Genomic DNA, 12818 nt, shown 5'->3' with positions numbered 1-12818 from the left:
GCCCCGCGTGGCGCGGCGCCGAGCGTGGGGCTGCCCTGGGGCGCGGCGCGGCGCGGCGGGAGCCCCCCCCGCCCCGCCCGGGCGAACCCCCCCGCGCCGCAGCCAACTTCGTGCCGCCGAGACAATAGTGGGCAGCGTGTGCGCTCCGCACCGGCCAGACCATTGCCGCCGCCGGGGGACGCGCGGCGGCGGCGCGGGCGGGGCGCGGGGCGCGGCGCGGGCGGGGGCGGGGCGCGGCGCGGCGCGGCGGGGCCGCGGGCCGCCCCCGGCCGCGCCAGTGGAGCCGCTCGGCGGATCATGTGCAGCGCGCTGCCGATCGCATGCGGCGCATGGTTTCACCTTCAGGTTGCTGGCTGCCTCGGCGCGTCCTTCCCCAAACGGTGCCGGCGGCGGCGGCGGAGGTGAGGCCCGGCGGGTCGGGGGGGGCTTTTGGCCCCGTGGGGCGGGGGCCGCGCTGCGCCCGTGGGAAAAACTTCGCGATCCCGAGTCACGGGCGATCTGCCCGCGGTCATTTGAGCGGCTCCAAAATGGTAACTTTGCGCTGTTTCGCGAGCAGGAGAGCATTTTTACTGCAGTGGTGGTGCTGTTGGGATTTATGGGCTCTGCGAGTCTTTTGGCTTTGTACACTTCGTCAAAGGCGGGGGGGGGGAGTTGAACGCTATATTAATCCATTAAGAAACAAAGAGCAAATTGGCTTACTTTAAAGTAAAATGCTTTGGCTAATGAAGGTGGGTGATGGTCTTCAAGCCTTCGAGCCCGGAGTAGCCACTTAGATTATTAAGTGTTTTTTTTTTTTTTTTTCGCTGATAGTATTGATTCAGCGTATGCATGAAATGCCTGGTGCCTAGTATGTGTATGTGTTTTCCCCTTGTTTTTACTTACTCTCCTATCAGTTGCAAGTATATAACTGAATGATCCACATTAAAGAAGTACAGTTTATCAAAGGAAGTTGGGGGTGGGTGGATAGAGAAAACAATTCTTCGCATATAGACCGTGAGAAGGGCTTGAAGGACAATGTCTCGGTAGCAGTTATTTCCAGAAGAGGAAAATAGCCCATTTGATGCGGGTGGGGTGGGGAGAGAGGGAGAGAGTTTAATGTATATGTTAAAAAAAGGAGGGGGGGCTAAAGAGGGGGAGAGAGAGAGAGAGATCTAAGAAGAATAGAAATAATGCAGTTCCAGACATTTTGTGCTATAAAAGCTTTCCTCCTCCTCCTCTTTCCTCCTTCCCCCCGCTACTATCTTCAGTGATAATTAGCATACCGTCTAGTAGCGATCGTAATGTGAATAAAGTACTTCGACAAGTTTAGGAAAGTTTGTACGGGTAAACTTTGTTATAAGCGAACAAGGTGGGGTATTAAAATAGGCAGTACGTGTGTGGAGGCTTGTGGAGAATGACAGTCAGCCGTTGTTTTTGCTCTAAAACCAGCTAACCTCTGCAATTAACTACTGTAGAGAAACCCTGTATTTTAAGCTCAAAAGTGTTGGTTAGGAGTCAGCACCATTTATTACGAGCGTTAATAAGCTCCCAGCAGTAGACAAGTATCTTCTGGGGAATGTGCATTGTGTGTCCATAGCTTATTCATTACGTTACGTGTATAGATACGGAGGATTTGGGCACTAGATGTGCAAATATAGATTTACCGAGACTACTTTCTAAACATTAATTCTGGTCTTTATTTAATCCAGATGCACGATTCCCCTCCCCCCCAACCCACATTTGCTGCCTTATTGTTGGTTTACATTTTCTGAAAAGGCGACTGGTGTAACCTGTGGAATTTGAAATGCAAATAAAAGCCTGTGGGAGTTGAGGCAGAACAAATCAGCATTTATAAAGTGAAAAAGATTTAATGTCTTTGAAACCATTGCGAGATTTTTTTTAATAAGAACTGAATCGTGACGTCAAGTCGTTTGGGAAAGATTTTTTTTTTTTTTAATGTCTGAAACGCGGGTATGTGAAGTGCTTACAGGAAAAACAGATTACAAGATTAACATCTGTTAACATGATCGTTTATCTCCAGCCAAAAATAGGTCAGTCCTTTCTTAAGGAAACACGATTGCTGGGCGCATGATTAAATAATGAAATTAGGCTGATGAGTTCATAAATTAGATGCTGCCGGCACGCGTTATAGTCTGACCCGGGACAAAAATATGTAATTCGGGGACCGTCGGAGATCAGCGTAAGGTCAAAGTCCCTTTTTGGGGAGAGGCGCAACTCTCCCGCCTCCCCCTCCGCTTCTCTTCCTCCTCCTCCTCTCCCCCCGCCCCCCCGCGAGGTGCTCCCCATCTCCGCCCCCCTCCGGCTCGCACCGCGGCCCGGCCGCGCTTCCCCGTCGGGGACGCGAACTCCTTCCGTGCGAGCGGCGAAGTTTCCGCGGGGCGGGGCGGGGCGGGGCGGCACGGGCGGGGGCGGAGGGGGGGACGGGACACGCTGCGCGGCCCCCGCCCGCCGCCGGTGCCCGCCCCGCGAGGGCGGCCCCAGCCCCCGGTGCCCGCCCCGCCCCTTGCGCGGCGCGGCGCGGGCGGCTGCGCGGGGGGACGCGCGGCCGCCCCGTGTGAAGCCGGTTCGTGGGGGGGCGCGCCGAAACCCCCGCGCTGTGCGCATCCTCTCTCCAGCGCTGCTGTGTGCAGCCCTTCGCAGTTTCGCTGAAAATGGCTTTTTTTTCCTTCTCTTTTTCTTTATTTTTTTTTTCTCAAGTCACTGCAAAAGTGCCCTTATGAAAATCTCTTCGGGCCACCGATTTTGAGGTGGATTGATTGATTTGAGCGGGGAAGAGCGCAGCTTCAAAATTCTGGGGCCTCGTAGGAGAGGCACAGGGGGAAACCGATGGCGTGTCCAACTTTTGTATACTCACCACTTAAATTGTAGTTGGGCACAAATCCTCCCTTTTAAACCTCCGCACCTGCTGGAATAAAAGTGCTGCTGACCAACGGACTCGGAACACTGTGAATAATGGTCATTTCTGAACTATACAATGGGCACATTCACTGGAGGAGCGCCCGTCATGAACCGTACCACGTTTTGTACTTGGTTTGACCGCCACCCGACTTCGCTGTCATGGGATGCCCTGACCCACTCTCATGCCTGGCTGCGGGAGCCGCTGCCGGCCTGCCCTGAGTCAGGGCCTGGGCTACAGCCCAGCTCTTCCTCGCCGTGTGGGCACCTGGGCGCTTCACGAGTAACTTCTCCCCATATTTATTTTGGTGAGCAGCTGTGTGTTACAGAGGCCAGACAGCTACACGGGACCTTTTTTTCTGTGACAGCTGCCTGTTTGGCTTTGGGCTGGCTTCTTTGTAGTCTCGGAGAGGTCCCAGCAGCCTACCCAGTGAAGATCCTCTGTGCTTTGGCCCTGTGCCATGGACTTTATTTCATGCTTGCTGCACTAAATGAGTTAACAGCGAAAGGGTTTTTCATTAACTCGACTTGGCAACCATATATTTGGTTGCCCCCCCTCTCCCCCCCGAAGAGAGAAGAGCATGATTTTAAGCAGAAGCTGAACAGCAAAACATGGGTTGCTTTTGGGGGTCCATTTTTCCAAGCTCTCCTGTCAGATTTCCTTTGTGCCCCTGCCCATGAGGGGCAGGGGGGTGACAGAGGAGAGCTTTATTTTGTGTTGGGGGGGGAGGCACCGTGTGTGTGTGTGTGTGTGTGTGTGTGTGTGTGTGTGTGTGTGTGTGTGTGTGTGTGTGTGTGTGCTTGCACCTGGGCCGGCCCCGCGGCTTGCACCTGGGCCGGCCCCGAGGGAGGGAGAAGTTTGGCAGCCCCCGCGCCGCGCGCAGGCCGGGGCGGCGCTCCGCGGCCGCGCAGCGCCGCTGCGCGGGGCCCCTGCCGCGGTTCCCCCCCGCGCACCTCGGCTCGTGGCTGCTGGGGGTGCGCGGCCGGGCGTGGCGAGGCCCGAAATAGCGGTATTTGAAGCGTTTTAGGCGCTGCACTGCGGGGGGCGGAGGGCGCGGTGCTGAGCGCAAAGGCGCTGGCGGGGCAGGCGGGCGCTTCGGAACTTGCGCTATTATAGCGAGGTGAGGCGAGCGTAAGCCTGCTTGGGTTAGCGGTGGAGAAAGGTAGTCTCTTCTGTGAGCATTGTTGCTTTGTTTGCTGTCAACATGTCCTTCAGCTGTGTCAAAACAAAACCTGAAATAAGCTGTCCTCTTATGCCTATGTACCTGAGCGTACTCTGTCCGATGCTGAGGAGAGGTGGGCAATGGTGTTTTTCTGAGCTTTTCCCCCAGTGAAACGGGAAGCTGAAGTTGTATAGGAGCACCTGTGGTGTAATTAGTATTGCGGTTCAGTTATTCAAGGAGACATCTTCAGTTTCACAAGAGTAACTGCCATAGCCATCTTGAATAAGCTGCATATAATAAAGCGATTTGTGTGGAGAGCTGCTTTGCTGTGCATTACTGGCATTGTGCACACCTTCACTAGTTGGTGATGTCAGATATTTTTCAGTTATCTCTAATGATTCTTTCCTGGTATTAATTTTCAAGACTTTAGTTCCTATAAAGCCCAGTGATATAGAAGTGGTATCTAGTTAGCTGAGAAGTGCTACCTGGTCTGTGTGAATAATGAGGCATTATAAACCCCTCTCTAAACTCTTAGTTTAATATGCAAAGATAATGCTTACAAAAAAAAAGAGAGAAAAAAATTAAGTAACATTAAGAATAACTTCATCTTAAAACAATGAGTGATGTAACAGAAGGATATCCAACACATATATAGAGAGGAGTGGTATTTGTTAGTGTGGCTTCTGTCTAAGCTCAGTGTGACCTTCCAAAACATGTACATGATAAAATATGCATCAAGAGCTGCGTGCAGTCCCTCTATAAATATGGACGACTGTTTCTCTGTATATCATAGAAAAGAAAATAGTTTGCATCACTAACATGAAAGCAACCTATTGTTATTTGCAAGTGACCTCAGTAACAGAGTAACTGGCTGGAATGGAGCAGTAGCAGCGACATTTAACTTTTATAGATTAAAGTTTTCCTGTGACAGTGACTAATGTCTTTGCTTTAAAAATTAGGTTCATCATATGTTTTTATAGTTGGTCATAGTATTGTGCTGTCACTAAGATTTAATAATACCAATTATCAGTACAAAAGTACTAGCTGAAGAGGTGAAAATGATTGTGCCATCATTCTGAATCTCTGCCTGTTTAACCGCCTTTAAGTGCAGTCATCCTTCATCTTATCAAACAAAGGTATTTATGTGTTAACATTTTACAGATCAGCTTCAGAAGCAGGGAAGTTTGCTTCAATTGACTGCAAAATGAGAACCTTTCAACATGTACCTTGATGTGGGTGCTTGCATAGCTTGATACCATGGGGAACAGCCTGGAAGAGTGTAATTAGATGAATGGTGTAGTTGCTAACTCTTATAAACTGTAGGTAGTCTATTTGGATTTTTTTTCAAGGTCTTGATGTGCTGGTGACTTCAGCTGAGTTAACCAGTTTATAGCCACCACTGATCTCAACTAGTGAGTTTTAGACTGAGATCCCTTCTACTGACGGAGGGATCTATATTTAGCATGCTTATAAAAGGCCTAATCCCAAACCAGTCAGTAATAACTTTGAAAGACCTCACTTCTATAAAGACGTAAATTCATGCTTAGCCAAGTACTTCCAGGACTTCCTTGGGGACACATGCAGTGTGTAAAATGGGCAACTGCATAAGCCTTTGTGAGACCAGTGGCAAAGTCTGTAGATGCCTACTTTTAACAGGAAGGCTGTATTTGACCGTGTTGTTTCTTAAAGTCTTCAATATAAAAAGTCAAAATACAAAGTGATTGCATTTTGCAGGAAGGAACTTGTCTGAGCTTGCAAATTTTGCTTGTGAAATGTGCCAGTTTTAAGTTTTTGAGACACAAGCATGAATTTGTAGATGTGTGCCTTCTAAGCCTTAATGAACATTAGATTTCTGCACAGAAACGGAACTTGAAGAAATGAACTACTGTTTTTCATAATTGTGTGGTGTTCCTCAGTTGGGTAAGAGGGTATACAGCCTTCCCATAAATCAACTTGTTGCTTGTGAACGCCATGTTGTCCCTTAATAAACAGGCTCATTGCTCCCATTGACTTTACTGGGAGATGTATGAGGGTATCTCAGGGTGGAATTATGGCCTCTGTATTTGAATAGCAGAGACTGAAATCCTTAAGAATATTGATAGTTTAGCAGCTAAAACTTACTTCAGTGTTCTTCTTTGTTTTTCTGAAGCCATAAACTTCATCCAGATAATTAATCACTGCATGGCAAAAGCAGCAGAAAGCCACGTTTATTTGATTGGATATCTGCAATATAAATATTTGAACCTTAGAGCAACATTGCTTTTTCAAAGCAGACATCTTACATGCTGCAAATGTTTATACAATTCAGTGCTAGGATAAAGCTGTTATGACTCAATCAGTTAAGGCAAAATTCTGTTTTTTCAGTTACCCACTGTAACTGCACAGTAACTCTGTGGGCATCATCAATACAGTATTTTGGAGTTACAATGACATAACAAAGAGTAATATTTTTTGTTTGTAATTCTTATATTAAAAGTAAGGGACAGTGCCTTTCCTTTTCCAGCAGAAGTGATTTTTGTAAATTCTGTGTTAGTGAGCCTGCATTAAAACATGCTAGTGGATTATGGTCCAGGTAGTTAACATTGCCATTGCTTTCATTAGGATGATGACTTCAGTGCAAATGTTTACTTTCATTACCTGTTAGTCAGCAAATGTTCTCTCTCCTGATCTGCTGAACCTGCTTTGCTTTTTGAAGCCACTGAGCTTTGTTGTTTTTTTTTTATGCAACGATTACTCAACATTGATTATTCATTTTTTGATGTTGTTTACTTCTTAGTTATCTGTAGAGCCACATCAACATTGTTACACATTTCATGTTAGCAGTTTCTCTTTACATTCCAGAAGCTGTATTACGGCAACAGTTCTTATGCAAACAGACTCAGGGTATTAGGCATATGTTCGGAGATTAAATTAGTGCATGGATGGACAATACGCGTATCTCTTAAGTTGCTGCCAAACTATTTATTGCCTAATAAGTTCTAGCAGGTATTTTATAGCAGTAGCACTTAACTGCTATAAGATAATTTGTTTGTTTACTGCCTCTCAGTTGTGAGCTAACATCTCAAATACTGTGTGTTGCACAGGGATACTGAGAAAGTAGCTATTTACATGTTGATAAAGTCACATGTTTAGATTTGTTACTGAAGTCAGTGTTCTGGACTGTTTAAAATCTTACAGCATGAATGAACAGAGGCTTTCACTGCGGACTCAAAATTACTTACATTCTGATGACTATTTAAAATCCATTTTTTGCTAACATTTCATTAAAATAAGTGCTTACTGAAAAGAAACTCCTATCAGCAGGGTATCATGTAGTTAGCACTTGTTCAACAAAATCCATGTTATATTATAGACTGTTATAGAAGCCATAGGCCAGACGTTGCTGTTGTACAAGCAGCGTAAACCCAAGGTAACTTTGGTAGAGTTACTCTGAGTTTACAGGGCTGTATGTGGGGTGGAATTTAGCACACAGCACTTAGCTCCTAATTAAAGCTTATAGTATTACATGAGTAATCAGACACTCCTAGGATCTCCAAGAAAGTTTTTTTTCCCTTTATTCTTTCCATTTTCTTGCCATCTTGCTGTATGGTGTTGGAGCTTGCCTACCCGTGTTATGACTGTCGTATTTACGTCTCAAAGGAAATGTTTTCCAGCAGTGTACTCCAAATTGCAAAGTAGGATAATTTTGTGGCTCCCCAAATTTTTAAGGACAGTTTCTAAAATGATCTAGCTTCTAATCTTCGTTTCAAAGTAAAATAGAAACTACAAAGCATATGTAATTACAATTTGTACCTATTTTTAGAATCCTGACATGTTTAGTTTATAATACAATGATAAAAACAAATACTCTGCACAGAGGGACAGTCAGTTTCCAGACAAACAGTGTTTGCTCCAGCTATTCTAAATCTATGTCATATATGTTTGCTTTGGCTCTCTTTTTCTTTTTTTTTTGGTTGGGAGCCTAATGAAACTGTATGTTTCATGACATTACTAGAGGGGGTGCAGAAAAAATGAGACCTCTGCATCAGGCAGTTCTGGCTGCAGTGTTTGCTGCAAATCAGATCATATGTCAGCGAGTTTTAATGCCCTCCAAACACACATATGCTTTTCTTTTTAAACAGGTAAATGAAGGGAAGAACAGTGAGTTGGCTTGTCACTGTTTTTACACTGTATGGAAATGCTCATGTTTGCTTGCTATAGTGATAAAGCTGCTTTAGTAGTAATTTTTTTCTTTGCTTCTTTAGAAGATGGTGAGCAGAGAAGTGGTGTTAGTTTTCAGTAAATACTGAGAGGGAGACTGATGGAGACTGCGGTATTCACAAGTGTGTTGGTCACAGTGCTGCTTAGTTTGAAAATAATCACATTTATTTCTTAAAAATAGGAATGCGAAAGAAGTTTTCATGTTCTTTGTTTTTAAAAAGGGTAACGTGTGTTCACTCACCATGTGGTAGCATTTAACCCATATTGTGTGAACTGACAACAAGTCACATTTAAGCTCTGATTTATTTAGTGTTTCAAAATGTTCTTTTTCAGACATCTAGTACAATAAATGATGCATTTAAAGTTGTGCAATGTTACCGTGTCTTTAGCTGTTTTGCCTCATTGTTACCGAGATACCAGGTTCATGAGTAAGCACTTTTTTTTCCTCCTGAAATAGTTTCCATAAGAAATAGCTCCGCTCTGAATGTTGAAATGATTTGTGGGAAGAGTTATGAACAATAGCCAGGGACAGGACATGTAAAGAGTTGCGGGGCGAGGTGTTACGGTCTCTGCTGGCTGCAACTGGAGCTGCTCCTTTGATGGTTGAGGATGTGCTTGGAGAGACTTCCTCCCCCCACCCCACCCCACCCCACCCCAGTGTTGTCACAGACTTTGCCTATTTTAATCGGTGCATTCTGGCTTCCCTCAAAGTAGACTGTGAGGCATCTGTGTTGGTGAGCTGGTACCAGTATTAGCAGCCACAAGTATGATAAAACCATGGATCAGGCCACCGAAGGATTGACTTCTTTTATTTTTCCCTTAGGTTTTTGGGTCCTTAGGACTTGTATTTTTAGGCTTCTTTTCCACTTTGCAGTGGTAAGTATGCATATTTTGGATTTCTTGGTTTCAGGAGATGGAGCTTTAATCAGAAGTCCCGAGATCTGCAGTAAATTGAAAGAGTTAGCTCCATACAGTGCGTTGTGTGAGAAGTTCCAGCAGTCAGTGGCGCTCCTTGGTGAGATACCAGTTGCTCACAATCTGTCTCGTACAAGCCTGTCTTTTTACCTCGGAACAGAAAAATATTCCAGCAAGGTTATTCAGATGTTAAGTGTCTGTAACTGTGCTTCTTAAAAACTGCTTAGCTCCTAATTTCAATGTGGTATTTGAATAGTAATTTATAACAATTGGAAAAAGCTAATGTTGTGATTTATAGAAGCTGAAAGGAACAGTAAACACCACCCTTCCAACATTAAATACATTTTTTCCTCCAGTGTGTAGCTGCTTAGATGAAATTAAAGGTCTGTCCTCCAGACTGTTATGCTGTCACATTGATATATCCTTGAATAAACTACCAGTCTTCTGTACTTTCACATCAGCTCCTTTGCGGTATTCTGTATATAACTGAACCTGTAGTTGATTAACAGAATACTTTCTTGACAGTGTATTTAATGGCTGTGTGAATGCTTATTTTAAGACCATTTTAGAGAAGTGTGTTCATCAATACTGAGAAAAGCTATAAGAAAACTATAAATAAATACTTTAATTAGACTTGGTCTGTTTGTTTACCTTCCTTCACCCCTCTCCGATGAATTTTACCTCTGTAATAAAAGCTATGATCTTCAATGCATAATTTATATTGACATTAGTAGTGATACTTGGAGAATGTTATAATGCCATTTTGAGAAAACTTTAAAATTATTGTTGATAGCCCTGGTCCTCTTAGTTTCAAACTGATCTTAGTAGAGAGAACCATGACTGTAAGTGGTATGATGAAATAATTCACTTCTCTTTGTGGCAAGCATATTGGAGAGTTCATGTTATCATGAACGGTGCATACAAGGTGTCAGATGACTTGCCAGACACACGGCTTTGCTTCTGAATGACTCCTTCCAATTAGAAAGTAATGGCTTCAAAGGGATCAACTGAGTAATTGGAGTCTCTCACTTCTCCGTGCCAGGAAGTGTATATTTGCAAATGTTATTTTTTTATCTATTTTTTTTCAATGAGCTGCAAAGTTGCAGGTAAATTTTGGGTAAATTTAGAGGAAAAAAAAATACTATGTGGAAGTTATGGGATTAATGGTTTAGCAGTGGGGATTAAAAATAGTCTCAGCAGATTATCCTGTTGATACTGAAGCCAGAATCTGTTAATGGGGTTACAAGCAGATTGGTTTATCAGTCATCTATTTTCTAGGTTGATTAGGGATTATCGTTTGCCATGTATTTGTACCATGAAAGTAAGTAGTGCAAAAGGCTAGGATGACTAATATTTCACAGTTTGAAGTTTCCTACACTTAAAAGAAAGGTATCTAGCTCAAACATCCAGAGCTCAAAACTATCTTCTGGACTGTGACAAGCCTCTTCTCCCAGATTGTGATGTTGTGAAGTGGATGTCTAAGGGGCCAGGGTATTGTAAAGGCATGGCTTGACTTGTAAATGGTCTGAAAAATGGAGCAAAGGCAATAGTGCAATTCGTAAAATTCAGGCAGGCCACTTAAGTGCTTAATTTTAAATGCCCGTTGCTGTATTGTTGGCTCCTGTGTCTCTTACTGTTTCAGTGAAGACCTTAGTGCATTTTTTTAATCACAACAATGTATGTGATATGGGAGGGAGAGGCCTGATTGTGGGAGGGTTAAGAAAGTTGTGGCCACTTGGTGGTGACCACTGCCCTTTTTTATTGCAGTGAGGAAGGGGGATTAGCCCCCTGATACGAGAAACGCTTTCCGCGGAGGTCCCCTTAGGCGAAGCGGAGCTGCAGTATGTGATAGATGGATGGCTTTTGTGTGTCGTATTTAATCTGCAAACGAACTCTCTTCATATGTTCCCCCATGTAACAAAATCTTTTAATTGCTTCCTATATATTGCAGGTCATGTGTTTGTCTCTAAGTTGGGCATAGCATTGCAAACCAGAGCTTTCCCTCTGAGTCTTCCTAAAAGATGAGAGCTGTGAAGGAGTCTTTTAGACATTTTTCTTATCTCCTGCTATCTAACTCAGGAGATGCTGTTGTTTTCACACCCTTTGCTACCCTGTGCTGGTGTGCAGCTTGAGATAACCTAGTGACATTTATTGGCTTTTCAATACTTGCCAAGTGAAATGCAATGAAATGGCAGATGAGGAAGATTTCTGTAACTTTTTAGCTAGATCTAGAGCAGTGGAAAAAGATTGGTGGAGAGCCTCGTAACTCTTTTCACTTCCTTGGCTCTGATGGAAAATGAGGAGGAGAACAAGAAGTGTAAGAGGGGAAGTGCTGAACTAGTTTGAAAGGGGAATGGAAGATATTAGTTAAATGGTTAATCCACAGGGGACTGGCCAGTCTGGCAGTCTGAGCAAAGGGGAAAGAAATGGGGTCCTTGAGATGTAAGAAATTAAGCTAATTCCTTACCCTTTTAAAGCCTATCTCCTTTTCTCCCCTTGCAAAAGGCTTGTGAAAACCTCCTGCAGGCTCTGAGAATGGTGTCCTGGGGTCAAGGCTTGCGTCACCAGAGGGCAGAGAAAGATAAATGGTTATCCTCTTAACACTGCTCTTTTGGGTACAGTGTGCGAGTTTTGCAGTTCCTGGGGATGGGAGATGAGGCAGAGCATAATGAATGGTGGTAAAAGATGAGCTAGTTTGAGCAGGCTGGGGCAATGGCAGGAAGACAAAGTTTGTCTGGTTTGGTTTGAGTCTGCTCTCTCCCAGGGTGTTAATGTAGACACACTTTCCCTGAAACTGAACTCTATTTAACTTTTAAGAATGAAGGATGAAATGATCAGAAGTGTGAGTCTGATAGCTAGGAGGATGCTAGACGCGAAGCAGATTGTTGCTGTTCTTACAAACTGGTTTTATTCTGCTTTGCTCTTTGGAGAATACAGCAGTATGTAATCCCACTTCACATTCTAATATCCAAAATGAGGTTTCTAGGTGTGTCACAATAATTATATTTTCCCTGTAATCTTTAAAAAGGAAAATATTTGTATAGGTTTTGGGGGTATATGGATGTGGAAAAAATATATAAAAATAATTTTAAAGAGGAGCCATAAAAATACTCTTTAAACAATCACCCTTGCTTTGCTTTCATGCCTTTAGAGCCTAAGGTATTTTAACTAATATAACTCAAAGTTTTCTCTTGCAGGCTTACAGCCACTCTGAGAACTTTGTTGACAAATAGATCACCTTTTGTGTAACTGCACCCACAAGGCTACACCTTGCATTTGGGTAGTGGAGCTGTGCCAAGAGTAGCTAGTTGACTCGTAAAGTCCTCTCAGCTGTTTTACAGCTGACATCAGCGACGGTCTCCATAGAGGCAGTGAAGAGCTACTGTGGGCAGCAGCCAGCGTGAAAGCTAGAGAAGAGCAAAGCGCAGAAAATGAGCAGGCTGTGAGGAGCTGAACACAACTTTACAGGAAAGCAGGATGTAACAAGACAACCCAGATATAATAGGGAAAAAATACGTGTTTGAGGAGGATTCATGGATGTCCAGAAAGACTCTTGTAGGGCAGAGAACAGGTTTCCTGTGTACCTAGAGACACTTGGTTTCTGTAGATGGGTGACTTTTGTTCTTCTTTTCATCTGAAGTCACC

At 44.1% G+C, this 12818-nt stretch overlaps 1 protein-coding gene across 9 annotated transcripts in view; it reads left to right on the top strand.

Moving 5' to 3' along the window:
- Positions 1 to 352: 352 nt before the first annotated feature.
- The window catches only part of ZNF516 (zinc finger protein 516), a 141852-nt gene continuing 129386 nt past the window's right edge, over positions 353 to 12818 (top strand). For all 9 annotated transcript variants that reach the window (XM_067290768.1, XM_067290770.1, XM_067290765.1 and 6 more), the window contains exon 1: positions 353 to 401. The gene's annotated coding sequence lies outside the window, so the exon portion shown is untranslated. The remainder of the gene's footprint in view (positions 402 to 12818) is intronic.

The sequence above is a fragment of the Apteryx mantelli genome, chromosome 2, assembly GCF_036417845.1.
Source record: "Apteryx mantelli isolate bAptMan1 chromosome 2, bAptMan1.hap1, whole genome shotgun sequence".
In the NCBI taxonomy this organism is placed as follows: Eukaryota; Metazoa; Chordata; class Aves; order Apterygiformes; family Apterygidae; genus Apteryx; species Apteryx mantelli.
The sequence above is the reverse complement of the archived record's forward strand: the minus strand, read 5'-3'. Positions and strand labels throughout refer to the sequence as shown.